Raw genomic sequence first — 21,046 nt, 5'->3', positions numbered from 1 at the left:
CAAGGCACTCACCCCCACTAGTAGCACAAAATCTGTCACAATCTGTCACCAAGTGTACATGACTGCAGTCTTAGAGGCTTTACTTGTAGACACTGAGACTTGAAAATTTCATCCCAGAGTGAGAAGTTATAGTAGCCTGGCCTGGGATGGGGGGATGGGGGTTGTAGGGACAGGGGGAGTGGGGGTAGAAGGTGGATACAGAATAGATTTCAGCTGAAGCCAGCAGCGTTTGGTGGTATGGGGGGGGCAGGTGGAATAAAGATGGGAGTCAAAAGTGTCCAGAATTCCTGGGGTCCAGGGATTGTATACCCACTGAGACCCCCCAACTGCAAAAGGAATTTCCTTTTTGAAAGCCCTGGTTTTCCAAGACTTAGGGGTTTAGCTAGCAGCACCTTCAAAGGGACCTCAAGCTCTCCTTGGCCTGGGGGCTTGATCTTTGGAACTGTCCCCAGCCTTCTTTCATACTAGATGAAACCCTTGCTTTGTTCTTTTTTTTTTTTTTAAGACGTTTTTTGCTGTGGACCATTTATTTTTAGAAAAAAATTTTTAGATTTTTAAAAAAAATCCTATTTTTTAAAAGCCAGTCTTGCTGAGTTTTTTATTTATCTATTAGACTGCTGCGACATGCAGGTGTGGCATGTGGGATCTAGTTCCCTGACCAGGGATTGAACCTGGCCCCCCTGCATTGGGAGCGTGAAGTCTTAACCACTGGGCAGCTAGGGAAGCTCCCATAAAAAAACTGTTAAAAAATAATTTTATTCTTAATTTTTTGGCTGTGCTGGGTCTTCATTGCTGCACACAGGCTTTCTCTTGTTGCGGGGCTACTTTCTCACTGTGACGTGCGGGGCTTCTCATTGCAGTGGCTTCTCTTGTTGCGGAGCATAGCCTGTAGGGTGCGTGCGCTTCAGTAGTTGTGGTATGTGGGTTCAGTAATTGTGGTGCACTGGCTTTGTTACTCTGGGGGATGTGGAATCTTCCTGGACCAGGGATCAAACCTGTGTCCCTTGCTTTGGCAGATAGATTCTTAACCGCTGGACCACCAGGGAAGTCCTGATGTGGACCATTTTTAAAGTCTTTACTGAATTTGATACAATATTGTTTGGTTTTTCAGCCATGAGGCATATGGAATCTTAGCTCCCCAGCCAGGGATCCAACAAGCACCCTTTGCATTGGAAGATGAAGTCTTAACCACTGAACCCCCAGGGAAGTCCCTCCTCTGTACCTCCTCGCTGAGTTCAAGTCTAGCGTCACTGGCTAACTCCATCTCTAGGACCTTCTCATCCACATCCTGTCATGGTCCCCACTGCAGACCTTTGATGGTATTTTGCAGCCCATCTGGAGTCCTTGCCCCACCTCCATCAAGCTGAAAGCCATTCATAGTCAAAAATAATTTCTGCTGAGTGCAGTTAAGCATGTAGAATCTGGAGTTCCTCAGCACACCTGGATTCCAGTCTCCGGACTGTCCCATATTAGTCTTTGGGAAATTCACACCCTCATCAGTTTAAGTTCAATGTTTCCATCTACAAAATGGGCTGTGAAATATGACAAACTAGTGACAATAAGGTACAAGAAACAGACTCACCTATAGAACAAACTAGTAGTTACCAGTGTGTGTGGGCAGGTGGGCAATATAGGGATGGGGGAGGGGAAGGTTCAAACTGTCAGGTGTAAAATGGGCTCAGAGATGTACACCACGGGGAATAGAGACAATATTTTTTTAATAACTAGGGACTTCCCTGGTGGTCCAATGGTTAAGAATCCGCCTTCCAATGCAGGGGACGTGGGTTCGATCCCTGGTCAGGGAACTAAGATGCCACATGCCGGGGGATAACTAAACTGGTGCATTGCAGCTGCTGAGCCTGAACACACTTTGGAGCCCAAGCTCAGCAACAAGAGAAGCCCCCAGCATGACACAGCTGGAGAAAGGCCAAGTGCCACACCAAAGACCCAGCACAGCCAAAATTAAAAAAAAAAATGCTACTATTAAAAAATAAACAGGGGCTTCCCTGGTGGCTCAGTGGTAAAGAGTCTGCCCGTCAATGCAGGGTACACAGGTTCAATCCCTTATCCAGGAAGATGCCACAGGCTGCAAAGCAACTAAGCCCGCGCGCCTCAACTACTGAGCCTGCACTTTTGAGCTCCGGAGCCGCAAATGCTGAAGCCCTTGAGCTGCAGAGCCCGTGCTCCACAACAAGAGAAGCCACTGCAATGAGAAGCTTATATGCTGCAACTAGAGCGTGGTCCCTGCTTGCGGCAACTAGAGAAAGGCCTCGCACAGCAACGAAGACCCAGCACAGCCAAAAACAAATAAATCTTAAAAAACAAAAGACACACGTTAAGGGGCTTACTGCTGGTCCAGTGGTAACACTTGTCCTTACAATGCCAGAGACATGTTCAGGCCCTGGTCTGGGAGGATCGCTCATGCTGAGGAGCAACTAAGCCTGTGCGCCCCAACTTCGGAGCCCACTGCTGCAAATACTGAAGCCCATGTGCCCAGAGCCTGTGCTACAGAATAAAAGAAGTCACCACCCTGAGCCCCCGTATCTCAACTATAGAGTAACCCCACTCAGCTCAACTACAGAAAGCCATCGCATAGAAACAAAGACTGACCATAGCCAGATAAATAAGTAAATCTTAAAAAAAAAAACACTTAAAAATATTTTGCAATTGCAAATATTGCAGTTGCCAATGGAAAGTAATCTTTAAAAATGTATGAAAATAAAAATTAAAAAAATAAAATAAAATGGGCTGTGATAACGTTTTAAAGAGAGATATATGCAAGGCCCTTAGCATGCTGTAAGCACCATGGGCTTACAGCAAATGCTCAGTAAAGGCTAACTTTTAACTTTGCTATTTCCCCTCCAGGAAATGCTGATTAGAAAGGTAGCAAAAGGCCCCTAGACAACAATTCACAAAGTTCAGGTGGCTGATCAACACAGAGAGACGAGGTCAGCTTCTCCTGGCAATAAAATGCACATCCTCTCTCTTTCACGGCCAAGGTGAAGATCACAGATTTAAGTGTTAAAAAAAAAAAAGAAAAAGCCGTGGGAGTGGAATGGAGCAGGGCGCTATGGTCCTTCCACCCCACAATCTCTGACCGCATTTGTAGAAAAACTTTAGCCAAAGAGTAAGTTTAACCAGACAAGTGAGAAAATGTAGAAACAAAGGAAAACAGTTCAACAAGACTAAATAATAATAGTTTAGTCATTAAGCATGGTGAAGGGCCTTTAGGTCCTCCTTGAGGGCTGTAGATAATAATCTGAACCATAAACTGTGAGCTGTCTTGTAGATATTGAAACTCCCACCAGGTGGAAGAATTTAAGTACATGATGAGCAGACTGGAGTCCTGACATAAGCTGCTACAATTCCAGGAACTGGTCTCAAGGAAATGGGAACAAACTAACTCTGGAACTGAAGATTAACTGTACTTAAAGCAATCAAGAAGATATTGGTCAAACCACCAATGACCAATTTCAAGATGACTATTGAAGCTGTTTCTGCAGGTAGCCCCCTCCATCCATGTATAAAAGCTCTTGCCCACTGATTTTGGCCAGGTTAGTAGGGTAGGGCGGAGAAGGTGATGGCACCCCACTCCAGTACTCTTGCCATGGATGGAGGAGCCTGGTGGGTTGCAGTCCATGGGGTCGATAGGAGTTGGACACGACTGAGAGACTTCACTTTCACTTTTCACTTTCATGCATTGGAGAAGGAAATGGTAACCCACTCCACAGTTCTTGCCTGCAGAATCCCAGGGACGGGGGAGCCTGGTGGGCTGCCATCTATGGGGTCGCACAGAGTCGGATACAACTGAAGTGACTTAGCAGCAGCAGCAGCAGCAGCAGGGTAGCGGGGAGTTGGCTTTTGGACAGGAGTCCACCCTCTCCCCTGCCTCTCCCCGAACCATTGCCAGCATCCAAAATAAAGTAAACTTTTCTTTCCAACAAACTTGAATCTTTATTGGTTTTTGAGCTGCAAGTGGCTGGACCCCACTTTTATGAAAGTACTGAAACTGTGATACATTCACAAAAATTCACCTGGGTGCAGTGAAGTCTATTAGAAAAAAATAAAACTAAGAAGATATAAGAGAGAAATGTTCTTAAGTTTCACATGTAAATTAATAATGCCTCCATTAAAAATACCTTTGAAGTTAAACACATACACATACGCAAACAGCAAGATAGAGAAATTAAAAATGGTTTGTAAGGCCAAAGGTAGACAAAACTGTTCTCCTTAAGATATAAATCACTTAGGACTTCCGTGGTGGCTCAGTGGTAAAGAATCCACCTGCCAATGCAGAAGACACGGCTTCCATCCCCAGGCCGGGAAGATCCCACATGCCTGGAAACAACTAAGCCCATGTGCCACAACTACTGAGCCAGTGCTCTAGAGCCCGTGAGCCGCAACTCCTGAAGCTGGCATGCCTAGAGCCAAGAGAAGCCACCGCAATGAGAAGCCCATGCAGTGTAAGGAAGAGTAGCCCTCATGCTACTCTTCGTTACAGAAGAGTACAGAAAAGCCAGCATGCATCAGCAAAAATCCAGAACAGCCAAAACACACAAAAAAGATATAAATCAGAAGTTAAGTCAGTAAGAAGTGATTAATACTTTCTAGAAAATGAAACGCCTATGAATAATCAGGTTATAAAAAGAAATACAATAGAACATGAAGCATGATACTCTCTCTGTTCCAAATAACTAAAAACTATAAGCACGTGGAATGCATCTTTTCTTTTGCACTGATCATAATTTGGTAAATGATCAGAACGTTTGGATGAATTTGAAGACTCATGGTGCTGCAAGCCTGTAGGTGAGGAGCATCTATAATGCATGCTGGGATTTGAAATGGATCCAGCCTTTCGAAAGGACAGGTTTTTGGCAAATCAGTCAAGATCCCAGAATGTACCTCCCCTGATATCCATCAGTTTCACTTCAAGGATTTCATTCTGTGAGCGCACTTGCACAGGTCGCAAACACAGATGTACACACATGAATTCAGTGTGGCAGATGTCATGGTAACAAAGTCCCTCCGTGCTGCCACCCCATCCGCCCCCCCAGGTTATCACAGAGCACTAGGTCAGCTCCCTGTGTCACACAGCGAATTCTCACTAATGACATACATCACATATGGTCATGTATATGTTTCCCTGCTACTCTCTCAATTTATCCCACCCTCTCCCTCCCCTACTGCGTCCAAAAGTCTGTTCTCTATGTCTGTGTCTCCACTGCTGCCTTGCAAATAGATTCATCAGTACCATCTTTCTTGGTTCAAGAGGAAGGGGACATCTGTATACCTATGGCTGCTTTATGTTGATGTGTGGCAGAGACTAACACAATATTGTAAAATAATTATCTTCCAATTAAAAAAAAAAGCAACCCAAAGATTCATTCATTATCCGGCTCTTGTGCTGTGCTTAGTTGCTCAGTTGTGTCTGACTCTTTGTGACCCCATGGTCTGTAGCCTGTCAGGCTCCTTTGTCCATGGGGATTCTCCAGGCAAGAATACTGGAGTGGGTTGCCATGCTCTCTTCCAGGGGATTTTCCCGATCCAGGGATTGAATCCAGGTTTCCCGCATTGCAGGCAGATTCTTTACCATCTGAGCCACCAGGGAAGCCCGTCCAGGGCTTATTCCCATACTAAGAACTGGGCAGGTATGACCTTTTTATTTTAAATTTTTAAAAATTTATTTATTTTTATAAACTCAAAATGGATTAAAGATCTAAATGCAAGACCAGAAACTCTAAAATTCTTAGAAGAAAACATAGGCAGAACACTCTCTGACATAAATCACAGCAAGATCCTCTAAGGCCCACATCCCAGAGTAATGGAAATAAAAACAAAAATAAACAAATGGGACCTAATTAAACTTAAAAGCTTTTGCACAATGAAGGAAACTATAAGCAAGGTGAAAAGGCAGTCTTCAGAATGGGAGAAAATAATAGCAAACAAAAAAACTGACAAAGAATCTCCAAAATATACAAGCAGCTCAATACCAGAAAAACTAACAACCCAATCAAAAAGTGGACCAAAAAACTAAACAGACATTTCTCCAAAGAAGACATACAGATGGCTAATAGACACATGAAAAGATGCTCAGCATCACTAATTATTAGAGAAATACAAATCAAAACCACAATGAGATAACATCTCACGCTGGTGAGAATGGCTGTCATGAAAAAGTCTCACGCTGGTAAGAACAGCTACTATGAAAAAGTCTTCAAACGATAAATGCTGGAGAGGGTATGGAGAAAAGGGAACCCTCCTACACTGTTGGTGGGAATACAAACTAGTACAGCCACCATGGAGAACAGTGTGGAGATTCCTTAAAAAACTGGAAATAGAATTGCACTTTGGGCACACACACTGAGGAAACCAGAATTGAAAGAGACACATGGACCCCAATGTTCATTGCAGCACTGCTTATAATAGCTAGGACATGGAAGCAGTTTAGATGTCCTTTGGCAGACCAATGGATAAGGTAGCTGTTGTATATATATACAATGGAATATTACTCAGCTATAAAAAGACCACATTTGAGTCAGTTCTAATGAGGTGGATGAGACTGGAGCCTATTATACAGAGTGGAGTAAGTCAGAAAGAGAAATGCTAATACAGTGTATTAACACATATATATGGAATTTAGAAAGACAGTAACGATGACCCTATATGCAAGACAGCAAAAGAGACACAGATGTGAAGAACAGACTTTTGGACTATGTGGGAGAGGCAAGGGTGGGATGATATGAGAGAAAAGCACTGAAACATGTATATTGCCATATGTAAAATAGGTGACCAGTGCAAGTTTGATGCATGAAGCAGGGCACCCAAAGCGGTGCTCTGGGACAACCCCGAGGGATAGGGTGGGAAGGGAGGAGGGAGGGGGGCTCAGGATGGGGGGAAGTGCACGTGTACACGTGGCTGATTCATGCAGATGTATGGCAAAAACTACCACAATATTGTAAAGCTATCATCCTCCAATTACGATTTAAAGCATTAATTAAAAATTTATTTAATTTCAATTGGAGGATAATTACTTTACAATATTGTGTTGTTCTCTGCCATACATCAACATGAATCAGCCATAGGTATACATATGTCCCCTCCTTCTTGAACCTCCCTTCCACCTCCCACCGCATTCCACCCCTCTAGGTTGTCAACAAAGCATCAGATTTGAGCTCCATACATTCAGGTGTGACCTTTTGGAATTTTTACCCGAGCCCTGGGAATTGGATGATGCTGTGGAGAAGGCAATGGCACCCCACTCCAATACTCTTGCCTGGAAAATCCCATGGGCGGAGGAGCCTGGTAGGCTGCAGTCCATGGGGTCTCGAAGAGTCGGACACGACTGAGTGACTTCACTTTCACTTTTCACTTTCATGCATTGGAGAAGGAAATGGCAACCCACCCCAGTGTTCTTGCCTGGAGAATCCCAGGGACCGGGGAGCCTGGTGGGCTGCCGTCTATGGGGTCGCACAGAGTCGGACACGACTGAAGCGACTTAGCAGCAGCAGCAGCAGCAGTGGTTCCCATTTTTCAGGGATGCAGGTTCAGAGATGTATCAGCTTAATCCACATAACAAAGAGCTGAGGGTGTGTTGTGCCTGGGTTTTCTTCGCACATTTACATCACTTGTCTGGGTTTTCCCACCACTCTGGATTACTGGCTGGGGGCCCTAAGGGGCTCCATCGATCGATTGCTCTCTGGACTATGAAATTCTGCTTGGGGTGGTTTGGGGGTGTTTGAGGAAGTATTGAAACCAGAGCTTCCTCCACCTGCAAGCTAGAAGAGGCTGCAGGGAGGGGATGTGATGGGCTCCCTTCCCCTTGCCAGCTAAATTTCCCCTTCCTCACGACTTTTGAGCAGCACAGTGCAGGGGAGGGAATTGAGGGGAGAGGCCCCAGGGGTGGGGCTGGGAATCTGGATGCAGGAAGTCAGCTCGCCCCTGGGAACCAAGCGCAGCTTGAAGGAGCCATCTCAGCGGTCCTGTTTGTCCAACTTTGTTGCCCCTCTGCTGTGAATGTCTCCAGGTTGCCCTAGGGCTATGCAGCTTGGTGCTGTCTTTGCCAGGGTCCTAAACAGTAAGGAGGGAGACCGAGGCCTCTCAGCTTACAGCTCCCCTTTAACTACATATCTTCTCACTTCTGAGATTTCACCTGGGAAATGGGACCTCAGGACCCCTCAATCTTAGCACCTGGTTCTCCCTGTCCACGTCTCCATCCTACGAACTGATCTCCAGTGGCCTCAGCCTGTAGTGACTTGAAGCAGGATTTCAGTTCCTGGCCAGAGATAGACGTCAGGCTGGAGCAATGAGAGCGTTGACTCCTAACCACCAGATTGCCAGGGACTAGTGGCCAGTGACAAGGCCCCAGCCAGTCAGCTGTATATTACCTCCTGGTAGTGTGAGTCACTCTTATGAAGCAGTTCTTCTGGGTTTCCTTTTTATAGGGCATGTCTTCCAAGTTTCCTTTGGCCAGCTTTTTTTTGGTGGGGAGGTGGGTTCTTAGTTCCCCAACCAGGGATTGAACCCATGTCCATGGTAGTGAAAACCTGTGTCTTAACCACTGGACCACCAAGGAAGTCCCCGGCCAGTCATCTTGCTTTGCCTCTTCTGAGTCCATGTGTGTTTTATCTCAGGGTCATCTCCTGTGTGCGTGCATCTCTTCGGTTCAGTTCAATTCAGTTCATTTCAGTCGCTCAGTCGTGTCCGACTCTTTGCGACCCCATGAATCGCAGCACGCCAGGCCTCCCTGTCCATCACCAACTCCCGGAGTTCACTCAGACTCACGTCCATCGAGTCAGTGATGCCATCCAGCCATCTCATCCTCTGTCGTCCCCTTCTCCTCCTGCCCCCCAATCCCTCCCAGCATCAGAGGCTTTTCCAATGAGTCAACTCTTTGCATGAGGTGGCCAAAGTACTGGAGTTTCAGCTTTTGCATCATTCCTTCCAAAGAAATCCCAGGGCTGATCTCCTTCAGAATGGACTGGTTGGATCTCCTTGCAGTCCAAGGGACTCTCAAGAGTCTTCTCCAATACCACAGTTCAAAAGCATCAATTCTTCAGCACTCAGCCTTCTTCACAGTCCAACTCTCACATCCATACATGACCACAGGAAAAACCATAGCCTTGACTAGATGAACCTTTGTTGGCAAAGTAATGTCTCTGCTTTTGAATATGCTATCTAGGTTGGTCATAACTTTCCTTCCAAGGAGTAAGCGTCTTTTAATTTCATGGCTGCAGTCACCATCTGCAGTGATTTTGGAGCCCCAAAAAATAAAGTCTGACACTGTTTCCACTGTTTCCCCATCTATTTCCCATGAAGTGATGGGACCGGATGCCATGATCTTTGTTTTCTGAATGTTGAGCTTTAATCCAACCTTTTCACTCTCCTCTTTCAGTTTCATCAAGAGGCTTTTAGTTCCTCTTCACTTTCTGCCATAAGGGTGGTGTCATCTGCATATCTGAGGTTACTGATATTTCTCTTAGCCAAGATGAATTCCAGCAAAGAGGCCTATAGGTAGGCTGGTATCACTTACTATGAAGTGGTGCCCTCTCCCTTTGACCTTCAAAGAGACTTTCTGTCTCTTGTGTAGTTGGGAAGATCTTCTGGACTTTCAGAATGAGGAATATGTGGTCTTTTATCTCTTATCTAGGCAGAGCCCAAGGCTGTCTCTTGCTTCTGCTGTTAAGGAATTCCTGTCCACAGGGAACAAACTCCAGTTGCTCAAGCTGGGGCTCATCCATCTCCTGCCTCAAGTTCCTCCCTGAAAGACATGAACCCACAAGAAATCATTTTCGGGAGGATGAAGGGCGAAGGTCTCTTTAAGATCCAAACCAGACCTGGCACTTTGGGGAGACTTGTAGCCAGGTGGCTAGTTGTCTAGTTTGATCTAAGTAGGTTTTAGCTTTTGATGTGGTAGGAATACATACCTAACAGGAGTTATTGGTCACTATACAGTGTGTTTTCTCTTCTTATTAACATAAGATCTAAAGCAATTTCATTGTCTAACAATGTATTAGTTCTCTTGTAAGAGAAGACCTTTAAAAAGTAAGGTTGCAGTCACCCACTGCCAGAAGGCATCGTTTTGAGAGTGGTTGCTGGCATCTGACACACCTCAGAAAGCTTAAGTTCTTAGCAATACAAGGACTTGTCCGAAATCTCATCCACGTTGTCACCTAGTTATTTCCTTAGATGTCTGAACCATAGCTACTCCATTTTGACTTTTTATTATAAATTTCTCCTTAATAGCCAAAGTAGATGTCATCGTTAATGATGTCAGTGTTTCTAATACAAAGTGGGCAAGGATGGGGTGGGAAGAATTGGGAGATTGCAATTAACACATATACGCTATAGATACTATGTATAAAATAGATAATTAGTGAGAACATACTGTATAACACAGAGAACTCTACTTAATGAGGTGTGGTGACATGAGTGGAAAGTGAAAGTCGCTCCGTCATGTCCGACTCTTGGCCACCCCAGGGACTACACGGAATTCCATTCCCCAGGGACTACATGGAAAATTCTATGGAATTTTCCAGGCCACAATACTGGAGTGGGTAGCATTTTCCTTCTCCAGGGGATCTTCCCAACCCAGGGATTGAACCTAGGTCTCCCACATTGCAGGCAGTTTCTTTACCAGCTGAGCCATGATGGTAAGATCTCCCAAAGGGAGGGTATACATGCATATGTATGGCTGATTCATTTGCTGTACAGTAGAAACTAACACTGGACAAGGTACTGGCACCCCACTCCAGTACTCTTGCCTGGAAAATCCCATGGGCAGAGGAGCCTGATAGGCTGCAGTCCATGGTGTCTCGAAGAGTCGGACACGACTGAGCGACTTCACTTTCACTTTTCACTTTCATGCATTGGAGAAGGAAATGGCAACCCACTCCAGTGTTCTTGCCTGGAGAATCCCAGGGACGGGGGAGCCTGGTGGGCTGCTGTCTACGGGGTCGCACAGAGTTGGACACGACTGAAGCGACTTAGCAGCAGCAGAAACTAACACAACATTGTAAAGCAACTATACTCCAATAAAAATTAATTTAAAAAATGATGCCAGTGTTTCTCTAGGTATTGAGAAGATATAAGACTTTGGGCTCATAAAATCTTCTCCTGAAGATATCTAACATCTGAAGGCCTGCTCTGCCAGTTTTTCCCAGACTGCAGAGTGCCTCATTCTTGATCTCCACCCTGAACTCCTTTCAGAGGGTGTTGAAGTTCATCAGCTGCAGTGGCCACGATTTAATTTTTGTAGAGGTAGATGAAGACAGTAAGGGCCAGTTTCCAGACTGCAGGGTCCTTTCATGGTCATAAATTTGACCACAGTTTGGGGAGCATTTCCTGGTTATTTTTATTCACGGTGCTAGGAATTCTTATTCCCAGGTCGGGCAAAAATTTTGCTGATAGTCCACTTAATGTGCTATTACTGGACTTGGCCTTATAAGTAGCAAAAAATTCTCTTGACCATCTGCCTTATTAGCCTCTTATGGTCCAGGAAAACATTTCCTCTTATTGCTTCTTCCCCTATAGAGAGTTACACTATTACTATCATTGATCTTACAAGGAACTGTATGTGATCATTTTTTCAGAGACTCAGTTTCACACTTGGTAATGCAAGAAACAATTTTGTAAAAATAAGCAAATTATAAATACCACAGCTAGTATTTGGAGAAGGCAATGGCACCCCACTCCAGTACTCTTGCCTGGAAAATCCCATGGATGGAGGAGCCTGGTAGGCTGCAGTCCATGGGGTCTCGAAGAGTCAGACACGACTGATCGACTTCACTTTCACTTTTCACTTTCATGCATTGGAGAAGGAAATGGCAACCCACTCCAGTGTTCTTGCCTGGAGAATCCCAGGGACCGGGGAGCCTGGTGGGCTGCCATCTATGGGGTCGCACAGAGTCGGACACGACTGAAGCGACTTAGCAGCAGCAGCCGCAGCAGTATTAGTAAAGTCCTAAGTAAGAATTTAGTCAAGGACTTTCATTAGGTGCTGCCTAGTGAGACCATCTGACTTGGTCTATGCTATATTAATTCTCATCTTTTGGGGGAATTATGTACTGGTACGCTCCAGAAGGCACTCAGCCCAGTTTCCTAGTGTTACTATACTGATTATCCTTAGTATGATTTAATTTGAGGTTGGAATGAAAACTGACATTTTCCAGTCCTCTGGCCACAGTTGGATCATAGAAAAAGCAAGAGAATTCCAGAAAAACATTTACTTCTGCTTTATTGATTATGCCAAAGCCTTTGATTGCGTTCAGTTCAGTTCAGTCGCTCAGTTGTGTCCAACTCTTCTCGACCCCATGGATCACAGCACCCCAGGCTCTCCTGTCCATCACTAACTCCTGTCCATGGAGTTGGTGATGCCATCCAGCCATCTCATCCTCTGTCGTCCCCTTCTCCTCCTGCCTTCAATCTTTCCCAGCATCAGAGTCTTTTCAAATGAGTCAGCTCTTCGCATCAGGTGGCCAAAGTACTGGAGTTTCAGCTTCAACATCAGTCCTTCCAATGAACACTCAGGACTGATCTCCTTTAGGATGGACTGGTTGGATCTCCTTGCAGTCCAAGGGACTCTCAAGAGTCTTCTCCAACATTACAGTTCAAAGGCATCAATTCTTTGGTGTTCAGCTTTCTTTATAGTCCAACTCTCACATCCATACATGACTACTGGAAAAACCATATCCTTGATGAGACAGACCTTTGTTGACAAAGTAATGTCTCTGCTTTGTAATATGCTATCTAGGTTGGTCATAATGTTCCTTCCAAGGAGTAAGCGTCTTTGTGTAGATCACAACAAACTGTGGAAAATTCTTCAAGAGATGGGAATACCAGACCACTCTACCCTTCTCCTGACAAAACCTATATGCAGATCAAGAAGCAACAGTTGGAACCAAACATGGAACGACAGACTGGTTCCAAACTGGGGAAAGAGTACATCAAGGCTGTGTATTGTCACCTGCTTATTTAACTTATATACAGAGTACATCATGCAAAATGCTGGGCTGGATGAAGTGCAAGCTAGAATCAAAATTGCTGGGAGAAATATCAATAATCTCAGATATGCAGATGACAACACCCTTATGGCAGAAAGTGAAGAGGAACTAAAGAGCCTCTTGATGAAAGTGAAAGAGGAGAGTGAAAAAGCCGGCTTAAAACTCAACATTCAAAAAATGAAGATCATGGCATCTGGTCCCATCACTCCATGACAAATATATGGGGAAACAATGGAAACAGTGACAGACTTTATTTTCTGGGGCTCCAAAATCACTGTAGATGGTGACTGCTGCCATGAAATTAAAAGATGCTTGATCCTTGGAAGAAAAGCTAAGACCAACCCTAGACAGCATATTAAAAAGCAGAGACATTATTTTGCTGACAAAGGTCCATCTAGTCAAAGCTATGGTTTTTCCAGTTTTTCATGTATAGATGTGAGAGTTGGACTATAAAGAAAGCTGAGCACCGAAGAATTGATGCTTTTGAACTGTGGTGTTGTAGAAGACTCTTGAGAGTCCCTTGGACTGCAAGGAGACCCAACCAGTCATTCTTAAAGGAAATCAGTCCTGAATATTCACTGGAAGGACTGATGCTAAAACTCCAATACTTTAGCCACCTGATTCGAAGAACTAACTCATTTGAAAAGACTCTGATGCTGGGAAAGATTGAAGGCAGGAGCAGAAGGGGACAACAGAGGATGAGATGGTTGATGGCATCACTGACTCAATGGAGATGAGTTTGAGCAAGCTCTAGGAGTTGGTGCTGCAGTCCATGGGGTCGCAAAGAGTCGGACACGACTGAGCGACTGAACTAAACTGAACTGATGATTTAATTACTCCCAGCTTAGAGGAGCCTGGTGTTGACTACATAAATATATTCCATAATTGTGGGAGATTTTATCCCCTGAGTGAAATTTTGCTTGTTGCTCTGATTGAGCTTGAGTTAATAGAGGAAAATCCATATTTACACCAGTAAATATGGATTGGAGCAGGGCTTATTAACTGGCCAGGTGAGGGGAATCCCACCTAGTAATATCAATAATGACCTGAACATTACTATAATTTTCTTTTAAATAAATTTTCTAAGGGCCAACCTATTAGAGCCTTGGAGTAGAAAAATCCACCAAAGTAACCTAGAAGGACTAGATAAAGGTGATTGACCACAAACACAATAATTGGATTGATTTTTAAAATGAATGTAGGATGGTACCTGTGGATAGAAAAACATTTGATTCATAGGCAAAGGTCCAAGAAGCCAGAAAAACACCATAAATGATCACATAAGTCAGGTCCAGTATCTTAGTAAACTACCTACTTCTGATGTCTTTTTATCATCCTGGTGTGAGTGTAGTTTGTCCTCTGTTTGAATGTTGTTTTAAGGTGATTTTGAGGTTAGCAGACCTCTCTATAGGCCAGTCCGGTGCGGGGCCGCTTTGTGAGTAGAAATTAATCCAGGAGTCAGTTCCTTTCAGTTTTACTGTGCATGAGCTTGTTAAGAGTACCTAATAAGGATCCTTCTACCCAGGTTGGAGGTAGTTCTTTAAATTATGTCTTTTCCGATATATCAATAATCCCTGGCTGCAGTTTGTGGGGCATCTGATCTTCATCTAAAATTGATTACTGAGATAAGCTTCAGAAACAAACTTAGAGTGTCTTTTAATAATTCAATTAAACTTTACGTTAATATAACATTAACAGCAACGAACTATCCAGGAAGTGAGTCTTAGTAAATGCAGACCTATATTAGCAAAACTGGCATTTAATAGTCATTGAAACATTATCTTTTTCTCTCTAAAATTACCCTAATTTCTTTTTTTTTTTTAATTACCCTAATTTCTACCAAATATAGCCAAATGAAGACTAATTGATTTGCAAAATAAGTCTGGTCTCAATAAACTTGGCCTGATGATTTATATAACTATAACTGATCATATAGGCTTTCTTGCTTCACTGAAACTTTTATAAGGAGTCTCAATAAAAAATAAAGAAAGAAAGAAAAAGATCTCTCAGGGCTAGAAAAATCATGCCAAGGGCTTATTAGAGATTTTGTGTAATGGATGTAGACAATTCCTCCCTTTTCAAGGTCCAGGAAATACCCTGGGATTTCTGTACCTGTTTTTGCAGTAGCCTTCCTAATTTATCTGGCAAAGCTACTTGGAAAGGTAAGAGTTTTCAGTCTCTGGAGGGAGCAGATAGAAAAAATAAATGTTTCAGTTCTGCTTACACGGTTATAATTTACCAAATTACTGTAAGGCCTATGACTTTGGGGGGAAAGTTTTCTTGTAGTTGGAAAACACAGATTTAAACCAATTTTTCAATTTAAAAAAAGTTTTTTTGTTAACCAATTTTCTCCAGAGTCTAAAGAATACAGTGGCCATGCTGTCAAAAATCATCTTTGTTTTCCTGAGGTCATAGTTTCGTAGCTAAAATTTAGACCGGAGAGTGCCCAAATTGTCCCTGATAAGAGGGGCAGACTGGCTGATAAAATGTTATCCCAGCAGGGATTGTCCCTCTGGGGAGGTGGGGGTCTTAGTTTGATCAGAAGAATCCGAAGGAATAAGGGAACCTTCAAGAGAGGGAGCAGCTTGCCTATCTGCTAAGAGTTGGGAGGAATTAGAAGGGGATTGTTTAGAAGGTCAGGAGAGTTTTTCTAATTCCTCAGGCTTTTGAATATAGAAGAAAGTCTTAGGCATAAGGGGAGCCCAATCCATTTCCCCATCCTGTGGCAGTAAAGATCCACTTGTAAGAGATACATTTTCAGATTGAAATAAAGGCCAGTCAGTGTTACAAAGAACTTCCAGATGTACAAGCTGGGTTTCAAAGAGGCAGAGGAACCAGAGATCAAATTGCCAACATTCGCTGGATCATGGAGGAAACATGAGAGTTCCAGAAAAGCATCTACTTCTGCTTTATTGACTACACTAAAGCCTTTGACTGTGTGGATCACAATAAACTATGGAAAATTCTTAAAGAGATAGGAATAACAGACCACCTTACCCGTCTTCTGAGAAACCTGTATGCAGATCAAGAAGCAGTAGTTAGAACCGGACATGGAACAATGGACTGGTTCAAAATTGGGAAAAGAGTAAGACAAGACTGTATATTGTCACCTTGCTTATTATATGCAGAGTACATCATGAGAAATGCCAGGCTGGATGAATCACAAGCTAGGATCAAGATTGCCGGGAGAAATATCAACAACCTCAGTTATGCAGATCATACCACTCCAATGGCAGACACCAAAGAGGATGAGCCTTTTGATGAAGGTGAAAGAGGGGAGTGAAAGAGCTGGCTTGAAATTCAACACTGAAAAAAACTAAGGTCATGGCATCTAGTCCTATCTCTTTGTGAGAAATAGAAGGGGAAAAAGTGGAAGCAGTGATAGATTTTCTTTTCTTGAGTTCCAAAATCACTGCAGATAGTGACTGAAGCCATAAAATTAAAAGATGTTTGCTCCTTGGAAGGAAAGCTATGAGAAACCTAGACAGAGTATTAAAAAGCAGAGACATCACTTTGCTGACAAAGATCCGTATAGTCAGAGCTATGGTCTTTCCAGTGGTCATGTATGGATGTGACAGTTGGTCCATAAAGAAGGCTGAGTGCCAAAGAATTGATGCTTTTGAATTGTGCTGGAGAAGACCCCTGAGAGTCCCTTGGACAGCAAGGAGATCAAACCAGGCATTCCTAAAGGAATTGAAGCTGAAGCTCCAATCCTATGGCCACCTGATGTGAAGAGTCAACTCATCTGAAAAGACCCTGATGCTAGGAAAGATTGAAGGCAAAAGGAGAAGGGGACAACAGAGGATGAGATGGTTGGATAGCATCACTGACTTAATGGACATGAATCTGAGCAGACTCCGGGAGTCAGAGTAGCTTGGAGTGGTCCAGTCCATGGAGTTGCAGGGAGTTGGACATGACTTGGCAACTGAAGAACAGTGTTACAGCAGGACCTAAGTTTTCCCTTTCTCCGTCCATCTGGCTTAACGGTGCTCCTAGAAATGAAGTCCAGCATCCCAGAAACATTCCTAGGAGGCACCTGAAGGAGACTCAGAGTATCCTCTGAATTTCCTTTGAATTCTGTGTCTGATGGTATTTTGAGCATCCTATACTCTCCCATTGATCCCTGATAGACTTCCCTGATACTTTGCACGTGGAGGTGAGGGGGGGTTAGTCCTCGATAGAGGATGTTTGTGTTGCCAGGGGTATTTTTTTTTAATGTGGTCTTTTACTTATTCCTTTCTGTATTTGTAACTGCACAGGGTCTTCCTTGCTGTGCATGGGTTTTCTCTAGTTGCGGCGAGCGAGGGCTACTCTTTATTGTGGTTTGGGGTTTTCTTATTGCAGTGGCTTCTCTTATTTTAGAGCACAGACTCTATACACATGGACTTCAGTCATTGTGGTTCCCAGATTCCAGAGCAGGGGCTCAAAAGCCATGGCGCATGGGCTTAGTTGCTTCCTGGCATGTGGGATTTTCCTGGGTCAGGGATTGAACCCATGTCCCCCACACTGGCAGGCGGATTCTTATGCACTGCACCACCAGGGAAGTTCACCAGAACTGTTCTTGAAGGGGAGCATCATGGTCTGCTTAAAACTGGCCAGCTCAGTAGGCTGTCCATTGCAGTGTATGGACTGCCAAGGTCTTGAGTAAAGGGGAACTCCTGGAGGAACTGGAGTTGGCCACAATGGAAAATGCCATATGGGGGTCAGGACCTGAAGGCTTGAGGAGTGGGGCTTGAAAAGAAAGTGAAGCAGAGAGCAAGAGAAAGAGGGCAGGAGTGAAGGCCAGAGGCCTCAAGCCAAAGCTGGGTGAAGTTTATGGTTCACTTAGAATCCCTGGGTTTTGGCACCAAATAAGATCTCATGGGGGCTTCCCTCGCGACTCAGATGATAAAGAATCTGTCTGCAATGCAGGAGACCTGGATTTGATCCCTGGGTCGGGAAGATCCCCTGGAGAAGGAAAAGGCAATCCTATTCCAGTATTCTTGCCTAGAAAATCCCATGGACAGAGGAGCCTGGTGGGCTACAGCCCATGGGGCTGTAAAAGAGTCAGACACTACTGAGGAACTAAACACTTCACATCATCATCTCCAGGGCATTTGGCCTGCAGTGGCTTGAAGATGGATTTCAGTTCCGGGCCAGAGACTGAAGTCAGGCTGGGGCAGCGGGAGCACTGAATCCTAGCCACCAGCCCACCGGGGACCAGAGGCCGGTGACAAGGTCCTGGCCCGTCAGCTGTGCAGAAATGAATTTCCACATAGAGACAGAAAGTAGTGAAACGAGTGAAGTGTTTATTAGGAGGAAAAAGGGTACCTGTGCATAGACACAAGGGTGGGCTCAGAGAGAGAGTCACGCCCTCGTGGCAGCTCAAGTCACTTTTATGGGATATTTCTTCTGGGTTTCCAAGGGCACTCTTTTTTGTTGCCTTTTTTCTTTTTTTGTCCCCACTGCTTGGCTTGTGGTATCTTAGTTGTCTGACCAGGGATCGAACCTGGGCCCATAGCAGTGAAAACTCGTGTCTTAGCCACTGGACAGCCAGGGAAACTCTTGGCCGATCATCTTGCTTTGCCTGGTTCTGAGCCTGTGTTGGGTGTATCTCAGGTTCCTCCCGTGTGCATACGTGTCTCTTAGCTAAGATGGATTCTAGCAAAGAGGCCTATGGGAAGGTTGACATCACTTACAGTAAGGTGGCGCCCACTCTCTTTTGACCTCCAAGGAGCCTTTCTGCACATGTATAGTTGGGAAGATCTCCTCGACTTTGAGACTGAGGAATGTGTGGTCTTTTATCTCTTATCTGAGCAGGGCTCAGCTCCTCTCTTGCTCCCGCTGTTACGGAGTTTCTGTCTACAGGGGATGAACTCCAGCTGCTCAGTCCAGGGCCCATCTGCCTCCTGCTTCAGAACCACTAGGGAGAGTTGAGATTGTACAACCCAGAGTCCAAAAGCTCAGATTCTGGGACTTCCCTGGTGATCCAGGATTAACTTCCAATGTAGGGGTAGGAGTAGGGGTTCAATCCCCGGTCAGGGAACTAAGATCCCACACGCTGTCTGGTCAACCAGTTAAAGAAATAAATTTAAAAACTTTAGATTCTAAAGCCAGCCAGCCTCACAGAATGAAATCAATGAGGCAGGCACTCAGGGATAAAATTTAAGGGGATACAGTAAAGAATCTGCCTGCAATGCAGGAGACCCGGGTTCGATTCTTTGGTCGGGAAGATCCCCTGGAGAAGGAAATGGCAATCCACTCCAGTATTCTTGTCTGGAGAATCCCATGGACAGAGGAGCCTGGCAGGTCACAGTCCATGGGGTTGCAAGAGTCGGACATGACATAGTGATTAAACCACTCCCAAATCCAATGATCAATATAAATAATATTCTAGTATATTATTTTTTAAAATAAAAAATTAGGGCAAAAAATATACATGAACAATATGTTTAAATTTTTACATTTTTTTTTACTTGTGACCAGAACTTTTAAGATCTTACTCTCTTAGAAACTTTCAAATATATGATACAGTTTTCTTCCTTGATGGCTCAGATGGTAAAGAATCTGCCTGCAATGTAGGAGACCTGGATTTGATCCCTGGGTCGGGAAGATCCCCTGGAGGAGGAAATGGCAACCCACTCCAGTATTCTTGCCTGGGAAATCCGATGGACAGAGGGGCCAGGCAGGCTACAATCCATGGGGTTGCAAAGAATAGAACTCAACTGAGGGACTAACACTTTCACCTTCTTTCTTAACTACTGTCACCGTGTTTTCTATTATATCCCCATGATTATTTTTATAACAAGAAGTTTGTACTTTTTGACTGCTTTCACTCCAAATAAAGATTGGGTCTGACCCTGTACTAATGACTCATCTTACTTTTCTTTCCTTAGTTCTGAACCCAGAGCCTAAATTTGAGTTCTGACTTGATCACTTACCAGTTCTGTGGCCTTGGGCAAATTACTTAATCTCTCTGTGCTTCAGTTCCTTGAAGGTAATAATGCCATCCATCTCATAGACTTGTTATATAGACTAAAAGAGTTAATATTTGTAAAGTATTTAGCACAAGGCTAGCTGTAGTAAGAGAGTAGTGGCAGCTATAATTACATCATCACTACTTCTTACTGGCTGTGCCGAGCAACTTGCGGAAGTTTAGCCCCCCTACCAAGGATCAAACCCATACTCTGACAGTGTAAGTGAGGAGTCCTAACCACTGGACTGCCAGGAAAGTCCCTGTATGTCCCTGTGTGCAGGTTTCCATGTGAACGCGAGTTTTCAATTCCTCTGGACAAATTCCAAGGAATGTGATTACCAGATTATATGATATGAGTATGTCTAGCTTTGTAAGAAACTGACAAACTGTCCTTCCCAATTCTCCCAAATTTCTTTAACATGGTGGCTGGAACCCAAGAAGGCAAAAAGTGGAAGCTGCCAGTTTTCTAGGACCGAGAACTGGGATAGGCACTATGTCACTGCCATTGTATTTTTTTGGTCAGAGTCAATCAAAAAGGTCAACCCAGATCCAGGGAGATGGGGTATAGACCCCACTTCTTCATGGGAGAAGTGGCATCTGTATGCAAAATGGGAAGAAATTGCTGAGGTCATTTCTGTAGGCAGAGTGCCAGAAAGCTGAAGCTGAGACTTGAGTAATAGAAACTAAAGTGATTTTTCAATTCCTAAAGACTAAACTCCCAGATTTGTTGAGGTATGACTGACAAAGATTGTACTCATTTAAAAAATATATATATGACCTCACATTTAGTGTTCTGAGTGTGTGCAAAGCTAGTCGGTTTCCTGAAGAACCTGAACCCACTAGTATGCCATTTGTGTGACTGAAACGAGGGTAAGTGAGAGAGATGTGAATTTGAAGGGTCACCCTCTTGGGCGTGATCTTCAAAGGCAAGGAGAGGGAAAGTTGACTAACGGTGGTTACTTTTTTGGAGAAAAGTGCAGTTGACCTTTGAACTGCTTGGGTTTGAACTTCATGCATCCACTCATGCATGAGTGCAGACTTTTTCAATTGCAAATGCTATGTGCAGAATGAGAGTGGAGACAGATGGGTTCCA

Source organism: Bos indicus, chromosome 7, assembly GCF_029378745.1.
Source record: "Bos indicus isolate NIAB-ARS_2022 breed Sahiwal x Tharparkar chromosome 7, NIAB-ARS_B.indTharparkar_mat_pri_1.0, whole genome shotgun sequence".
Classification (NCBI taxonomy): Eukaryota; Metazoa; Chordata; class Mammalia; order Artiodactyla; family Bovidae; genus Bos; species Bos indicus.
This window is presented reverse-complemented; position numbering follows the sequence as displayed.